This window comes from Oryx dammah, unplaced genomic scaffold (genome assembly GCF_014754425.2).
Source record: "Oryx dammah isolate SB20612 unplaced genomic scaffold, SCBI_Odam_1.1 HiC_scaffold_28, whole genome shotgun sequence".
Lineage (NCBI taxonomy): Eukaryota > Metazoa > Chordata > Mammalia > Artiodactyla > Bovidae > Oryx > Oryx dammah.
In genome coordinates, this window is record NW_024070212.1 from 52,754,422 (window position 1) to 52,762,976 (window position 8,555).

The following is an 8,555-nucleotide window of genomic DNA, read 5'->3' on the forward strand; positions in this document are numbered from 1 at the left end:
GTACACCAGTATTCTTGCCTGGAAAATCCCATGGACAGAGGAACCTGGTAGGCTATAGTCCACGGGATCACAAAAGGTCAGATACAACGAAGTGACTAAACAATAACAAACAAATTATTATTTACGTATTGCTTAATTTGCCCCAGATTTGTTCTCTGAGAGCTTCTTCAACCTGGCTCCTGGGTCGTTTGGCCATGCTTCCATCATATTCTAAGCCCTTTTTTACTTTGTGGTATCACAAGGTATTCCTGGTCCTTCTTGTACTTTGCCTGAGTCAGCTCTAGATTTGGCCATTTCTCCCAGAAACCCTGATTCCTTCTTTGGATAACAGAACTTTGATGCCAGGATATAACACTAGATGTGACCTTATTTCTAGGTCCCCTCATGGGCCAAATTCAGAAATACAGGTATGAATACTAGCACATGCAGATACATCTAAATTTACTTCTGTCTTTCTGTATACCGCCTTAATTTCCTGCTGATGTTTTGAATTGGAGGATAATTGCTTTACAATGTTGTGTTGGTTTCTGCTATATAACAGCATGAATCATTCATAAGCACATAGATATCCCCTCCCTCTTGACCCTTGCTCTCACCCCACCATCCCACCCCTCTAGGTTGTCACAGAGTGTCAGGCTGGACTCCTTATGTTATATACTGCTCATGTTTCTGATTGCAGTTCAACACAACAGGAATTACTCAAGCTTTACCTTTCAACTCCATACTCTATGAAAGCCACAGCTCTTATTATCATAAATTTGCTTATGTGCTCAGTTCTAGTATATGTATAAAGTAGTTTCAAAGTTGCTAATCCCCATCTTGGTGATAAATAGATTTACTAATAAAGTGCATTATTAAGACACAGTTGTTTTGTCTTTAACCTAATATATATAGTCAAAACACTGTATTCTGAAATTCTTAGATTAGTTCTTTCCTTCCTCATCCTCTTGGGCTGTTAGTTTATTCATTTGTAACACAGTCAGTCTCATTTGTTACTATTTGAGCTTCACTGAGGACTCCCCCAGGTCTTGGTTGGGCTTCTGTGGTAGCTGGAATCCGCCTGCCATGCGGGAGACCTGGGTTCAGTCCCTGGGTTGGGAAGATCCCCCAGAGAAAGAAATGGCTACCCACTCCAGTATTCTTGCTTGGAGAATTCCATGGACAGAGGAGTCTGGCAAGCTACAGTCATAAGGTTGCAAAGAGTCAGACATGAGTGAGTGACTAACATTTTCACTTATTTCACATCTTGGTCAATTTTAGTATGTGATTATTTGTTGAGTATGTGAAACATTTTGTAGTTGTGAGAGTCAGAGCTTTCCAAAAAGGTATACTCAGAGAAATGTCACTTTTTCTTCATCTGACCACTCCATTCCTGTTCCACCCTTCTATTCTTGAAAGCTCAGTAGTGTCCGACGCTCTGCGACCCCATGTAGCCCACCAGGTTCCTCTGCCCATGGGATTTCTATCCTTACTGCCTCATAATCACCCATTTTCTGAGAATAAACCAATCTCACTAGTTTCTGGTTGATACTTCCTAGATATTCTTTCCATAAATCAGATATATTTCCCTATTCACATTTATAATAAGATCACATTTTACAAATATATGGAAATCACTCTATATCACTTCATAGAAAGCCTGCTCATTCTTTTAAAGGGTGCCTACTCCATTAAATGTATATACCGAAGTTTACTTAACCACTCCTATGTGTGGGCACTTAGATTGCTTCTAGTGTTTTTCAATTACAGTGCTGCAATGAATAACCCTGCTTTCATATTGTTGCAGCTGTTTCTTCAGAAGAGATTCTGGGGAATGAGGTTGCTCTGTCAAAGGAAGAGTGTGTACTTTTGTTGCTGCTGCTGAGTCACTTCAGTCGTGTCCGACTCTGTGCGACCCCATAGACGGCAGCCCACCAGGCTCCCCCGTCCCTGGGATTCTCCAGGCAAGAACACTGGAGTGGGTTGCCATTTCCTTCTCCAATGCAGGAAAGTGGAAAGTGAAAGTGAAGTCACTCAGTCGTGTCTGACTCTTGGCGACCCCGTGGACTGCAGCCTACCAGGCTCCTCCATCCATGGGATTTTCCAGGCAAGAGTACTGGAGTGGGGTGCCATTGCCTTCTCCATCAACAAACTTAAGACCCCCCAAAAGTCATAAATCCAGCTTCAATAGGGCCCGCCATGCAGCCAAGCTGGGAACTACCCTTGCTTTCCTTGTTGAAGTGGGGAGGCACCTACTGGAATATGGAGGGCCAGGGATGCTCCAGACCCACCACTTGCCCTTGCCCTCCCTTGAGAAGCAAGAGCTTTTCTAAACTGGGATGCGGAAGGTAAAGATTCTCTACAGGAAGTTAGGGTTACCCAAATTGAGAAGTTACCCAAATGCCAATTGAGAAACTATCTAAGTTTCAGTGACAGTGCCTGAACCACCAGCTAATGTCAAGGAAGCAAACCCCAACATTCAAAATTCTTGTGGGGAATGGTGTGTTCCTGCATCTCCCAGCCATTCTGTTTCATTTACAGGAAAATTTCTTTTAAAAAATTACAGATCACAATCTTTACATTAGCTAGGCAAATTTGAAGCCAATGAAGTGGTCTTTCCTAGCCAAGGCCCAGTGGAACACAAGTGAATCCCAGTAACTGTTCCACTAAGATACATCAAGGGACCTGTCATGGAAAATATCAACTACCAGAAAGTAGGCCCACACCCTCCAGTCCAAAAGACAGCTCTACACTTCAAGCCAGAGGCACTACTATGTTCCCCAAACCCCCTAGACTAAGTCACCAGTCGCTCTCCCCCATGGTTAGCTCTCTTTACCCCCAGATACAAGACCTCATTCTCTGACGGACTGAATCCTTTCTCCTCGATCATCTCTGGAATGAGAAATCACTACTTGGATAAGTCACTCAACTCAAATGAAAATCAAGATGAGGAGATTAACTCCACACACTGCTGACTTTTCAAGCAGTGAATGACGAACTGAGACCCTTCAGGGCAGCATGTCGTGTGTCTCCAGCACGGGGGACGTGGACGTGAAGGGTGGACAGCGGAGAACAGGCTCTAGACACGTGGCTGTCGTATCTAGAAGGAGTCAGCGTCCAAGTGAGCAGATGACTTCACACCTTTCATTTCGGTCTCCTTTCCCCTGGAACTTCCCAGTACTCACCAGCCCAGCCCCTCCTGTTCACTCAGAGCCCCAGGCAGAGTCCTAAGCCTGCTGCTGCGGGCCTGCTGGGAGAAGACCTGCAGATGCTTGGTTTCTGCTAAGGCAGGCAGGCCAGCCCAAATGCTGGAACCCATCTACTGGGGCAGAGTACACACCAATTTTATTTCCTGGCCCCTGCGATGAGCCAAATCCTGAGGTTTCCTCTGGCAGTTGGAAGGCAGGATCACTTTCCTCCTTCTTGTCCACTAGGTGGCAATATGGTGGTGGCTGTTTCATCACTAATTTTTCCCCCCGGAGTCACTAAAGAAGTCACATGGCTATCTAGTAGTTGGAAGTCCCTGGCAGTGAAGGAAACAGGTACTTCCGGTTTTGTTAAGCATCTCCTTCTCTGGGAGGAACAGTCTCCTGGTAGCAGTCTGGCTTGGCTCCTCCCACGTGCTGGAGAGCAAAGCTGTCCAAACTGCAGGCTGATGAGGTCAAGAGGCTCTGGGAAGGACATTCTTCAACATACTTTTGTTGCTTATTGCCAAATTCTTTTCCAGAAGAAGGGTATACCAGACTGCATTTCCACTGGCTCAGCTTGTATCTCATTTCCATAACATGGAGATTTTTTCCCTTGTGTCTCACATCCTCTGACTTCATTACAAAATTCCTTTCAAAGCTTTTCACCTTCAAATTTTGATCTTTGGACAGGACACCCTGAGCTGTCTCACCTCAGGCATATGTAACAGGCAGCCTGCATCTGGGGAATATTGTGTCAAACAGTTATAGAATGTGAAACCCATGCCATCCTAACCCAGTCCTGGACCTGGTTTCTCCCAGGTCTGTTCCTGGGCAAGTTCTGGATCAGACTGAGACTCAGGGTGCCCAGTGGCTTCCTCCTCTCAGGGGCAGGCACTCCTGAGCTGCCATAGTCCACCCTGTCTAGCGACTCACTGGTTCCTAACCGTTGATCTGCATCTGAATTCATGTGTTTTCGCCCAAGACTGATACCTCTAATCTGAATTTCACTCTTCATGACAAATTGAAATTACAATGGAGTGATCATAGTTCAGACATACAAAACTAGAGTTGAGTGCCATTAAGAATTTAGTCTAAGGCATATCCTAGCACCATGAAAAGCTTGAATTTTCTCTGACCTGTATCACACCTAAGGACACCATCAGGTGTATTTGGGACAACATCTGCCACCTGCAACTTTATGGTTGAGGGTTCCCTCGTGCCCCCACCCTGTGGAACTTTAAAACCATTTCAGCGATTTAAATCAATTTAAAATCAATTCAGCAACCAATTCAGGTCCTTACTTTTTGCCTTAATTATAATCCTTAACATAGAATTGTAAGTAACTGGTCTTAGTTTTGACCTTTATAAACTTTTTCTATTTTGTAGTCAAGAGGAACACAAGTTTTTAAGTGCTTCTTGAACTTGTCTCCCAGGCTGCAGTCCTAATAAACCTTGAATAAAACACTTTTTCCCTGGTGGCTCAGAGGTTAAAGCGTTTGCCTGCAATGCAGGAGACCTGTGTTCGAACCCTGGGTCGGAAAGATCCCCTGGAGAAGGAAATGGCAACCCACTCCAGTATTCTTGCCTGGAGAATCCCATGGACAGAGGAGCCTGGTGAGCTACAGTCCACGGGGTCACAAAGAGTCGGACACGACTGAGCGACTTGACTTTCATTTTAATCAGCTTATGGTTTCTGAAATTTTTGTTAACACTCTATATTTCACTCAATTATGTTACCAAATTTTGACCTCCTTGTGTTTGAAGATTGATTCTTTATTATCTCCATATATATCAACTGGCATATTGCTTTTAATTAGCTCAGGTAATGAAGCTACTCTTATGAAACATGATCTTAGAAACGATCATGTTTCCTCTCTGAACTCTGTTCTATATAAAGTATTTATTCGCATGATTTTAGTCATGACCTCTTTAACCAGGACTTGATGATTTAATAATTTTATAGCATTAAGAGAAGTTGAAGTTTTCTGTTAATAATGCCCTACTTACCTTGTTAACTTCAATGTCTCAATCCCTGTAACTGGAAGTGATCATGATAAAACTTTTATTAACTTTTTGAGATATCAACAAAGACAGACTAAGGGATGCTGGTTTTTATTCTTATCCTATAAGAAAGCATGATTGCTTCTATTACAGTTGCTTACTTCTGACTTCTGGCTGAAGACTGGACTCTTACATGATGCCAGTCTTGCCACCTATCTGGCTTCCCATTTCTCTAGGGATGGCTAAAAAAAAAGCTTTTCTTTTTTTCCGTATGATAGTACTGTACTCATTTCCTCTTACAACAGTGGCCCACAAGGACTGCTGGCAAGAAGATTGTCTGCTTTTGACATGAGACATAGCACTTTTATAAAATGAGGATCAATCAGTTACTGACCAGAAAAAGTGGCTGCACAAAGATTTTGTAAGCTCCCAAATTACAATAACCTGTAGCCTTTTTTTGTAGACCCTAAGTTCTAGCACTTGGAAAGTTTGCAGTAAAGACAGAAGTGAACTCCGAGCTTTAGTTAGTGGGTTTTATCAAAAATAAAAACACTTTAATAAAGTATCAAGAAAGAATCTTGAAGCATTCCTGGCTCTCAGTTTAGACTCTGCCTCTGCTGGAACCTAATTCAACACAGAGCTCAGCAGTGGGCACTTAGAGGACACCCTGCTGCCCAACATCAGACTTTCATCTGAACTCATGACAGATCAGGCTCTGCGCAGCCTGCCTTAGTATGATTGCTTTAGAGAAAGTGTGCTGCCTCCCGTAAATCTCTTCCCACCCAGCCTCAGTCTTACCCGGAGGAGAGATTCTGTAGAGGCGAGCAGAAAGCTACCTCGACTGGAAGGTTAGAAGACCTTGTCCTCTTCGTGTTTCTTCTGAGTTTGGTTTCACTTTTCTCTCTCACTGGCAATTTGGGCTTTGTTTTCTCCCTCCAATCTCCTGGGGCTTCTCAGATTTTCCTCAGACGTCCAGTGATAATAAAGCAAAACTATCAGGCAATGTGTGCAAAGAAATAGCACTGAAACTGAAAGTAGAATCTAAGGCTACTGTGGAAAATTCTGGAAGAGATGGGAATACCAGACCACCTGACCTGCCTCTTGAGAAATCTGTATGCAGGTCAGGAAACAGCAGTTAGAACTGGACATGGAACAACAGACTGGTTCCAAATAGGAAAAGGAGTACGTCAAGGCTGTATATTGTCACCCTGCTTATTTAACTTATATGCAGAGTACATCATGAGAAACGCTGGGCTGGAAGAAACACAAGCTAGAATCAAGATTGCCAGGAGAAATATCAATAGCCTCAGATATGCAGATGACACCACCTTTATGGCAGAATGTGAAGAGGAACTAAAAAGCCTCTTGATGAAAGTGAAAGAGGAGAGTGGAAAAGTTGGCTTAAAATTCAACATTCAGAAAACGAAGATCTTGGCATCCAGTCCCATCACTTCGTGGGAAATAGATGGGGGAACAGTGGAAACAGTGTCAGACTTTATTTTGGGGGGCTCAAAAATCACTGCAGATGGTGACTGCAGCCATGAAATTAAAAGACGCTTACTCCTTGGAAGAAAAGTTATGACCAACCTAGATAGTATATTCAAAAGCAGAGACATTACTTTGCCGACTAAGGTCTGTCTAGTCAAGGCTATGGTTTTTCCTGTGGTCATGTATGGATGTGAGAATTGGACTGTGAAGAAGGCTGAGTGCCAAAGAATTGATACTTTTGAACTGTGGTGTTGGAGAAGACTCTTGAGAGTCCCTTGGACTGCAAGGAGATCCAACCCATCCATTCTGAATGAGATCAGCCCTGGGATTTATTTGCAAGGAATGATGCTAAAGCTGAAGCTCCAGTACTTTGGCCACCTCATGTGAAGAGTTGACTCATTGGAAAAGACTCTAATGCTGGGAGGGATTGGAGGCACGAGGAGAAGGGGACGACAGAGGATGAGATGGCTGGATGGCATCACAGACTCGCTGGACATGAGTCTGAGTGAACTCCAGGAGTTGGTGATGGACAAGGAGGCCTGGCATGCTGTGTCATGGGGTCGCAAAGAGTCGGACACAACTGAGTGACTTAACTGAACTGAAGGCTACAAAAGAATTGCAAGATCTATGCTAGTGAGAGAGCGTGACTTGACTTCTCAGGTGGAACCTTTAAATTTTATAATTAGAAAACATCTTAGATATTGCTAAAAAGAAAAATGAGAGAAAGATCCATTGGATCAATTAAAATAATGCTGTTTTTTTCTTATTTGGAGACAGTTTGAAAAGTATTAGGATGGGAAAACCTAATATAATGATTTTCTAGGTCCAATTAGATTCAGTCACAATGTAGCTGGTTACTGGTGTTTAGTAAGTGAGAACTGTAAGTTCTCCAGGGGAATGACTGTGTCATACATTTTTTAAATTCTCCATACTTAATCCTAGTACTGGCACTTAGTGCTTAATAAATAATAAAAAATGAGGTTAGATTCCATCTTTTGCACACTTGATTCATACCCAGTGACAACTTCTATACATACATTATCCCCTCTTAGTCTTATACCACAATATTTTTTACCACAATATTATTTACTTTTACCACGATATTAGAGAGATTTAATAACGTGCTAAAATCCCAAGTTAGTATGACTGAACCCCAAAAGTCTTTCTCTAGAACCCATGCTATCAACCACCTCACTTAATACCTTTGTTGTTGCCAAGTGAACAACAATAATAATAATGTTTCTTATTTATCAATTGCTTCCTAGGCCAAACTCTTCACATATTATTACCTATTACATATAATAATTAGGCACATGAGTTTGTAGTCCCTGGGCTCTTTGGGGCTTCCCTTGTGGCTCAGCTGGTAAAGAATCTGCCTGCAATGCAGCAGACCTGGGTTTGATCCCTGGGTTGGGAAGATCCCCTAGAGAAGGGAAAGGCGACCCACTCCAATATTCTGGCCTGGAGAATTCCATGGACTATACAGTCCATGGGGTCCCGGAGAGTCAGACACAACTGAGTGACTTTCACTTTCACTTTCTTTCACTTGGGCTCTTTTGATTGAGGACTTCTTGGGACTTTGACTTATTCTTTTCATGGCCTTCCAGCTGTTTAAAGGCCTCTGTGCTCTACATCTGGAGGTCTAAGCCAGGATTCCCCAAAGGTCATTCTACTGAACAGTGAGCTCTGGAATGTTCCTTGATAAAAATATGTCATGGCCAAATAAGTTTGAGAAATATCTTGTTCCCCTGTTAGAGCTTTACCAGTAATAGAAAAGAGCAGAGGGAGGGAGGGAGGGAGGGAGGAAAGGTTCTATAACTTATTTCTCATGTAATCCTTTTTCTGCATCAAGCAACTGATGTTTCTGTATACTGCTCTGTGTTGATTCATATAATCTTG

The 8,555-nt window shown here is 42.9% G+C and overlaps 2 protein-coding genes across 2 annotated transcripts in view; both read right to left on the reverse strand.

Moving 5' to 3' along the window:
• Positions 1-6,051, reverse strand: part of LOC120856892 (guanylate-binding protein 1-like) — a 285,120-nt gene extending 279,069 nt beyond the window's left edge. The window contains exon 1 of the mRNA XM_040232373.1: positions 5,967-6,051. The gene's annotated coding sequence lies outside the window, so the exon portion shown is untranslated. The remainder of the gene's footprint in view (positions 1-5,966) is intronic.
• LOC120855399 (guanylate-binding protein 2-like) overlaps positions 1-6,198 on the reverse strand; it is a 15,776-nt gene extending 9,578 nt beyond the window's left edge. Inside the window, exon 1 of the mRNA XM_040229885.1 lies at positions 5,967-6,198. The gene's annotated coding sequence lies outside the window, so the exon portion shown is untranslated. The remainder of the gene's footprint in view (positions 1-5,966) is intronic.
• Between the last annotated feature and the right edge of the window lie 2,357 nt (positions 6,199-8,555).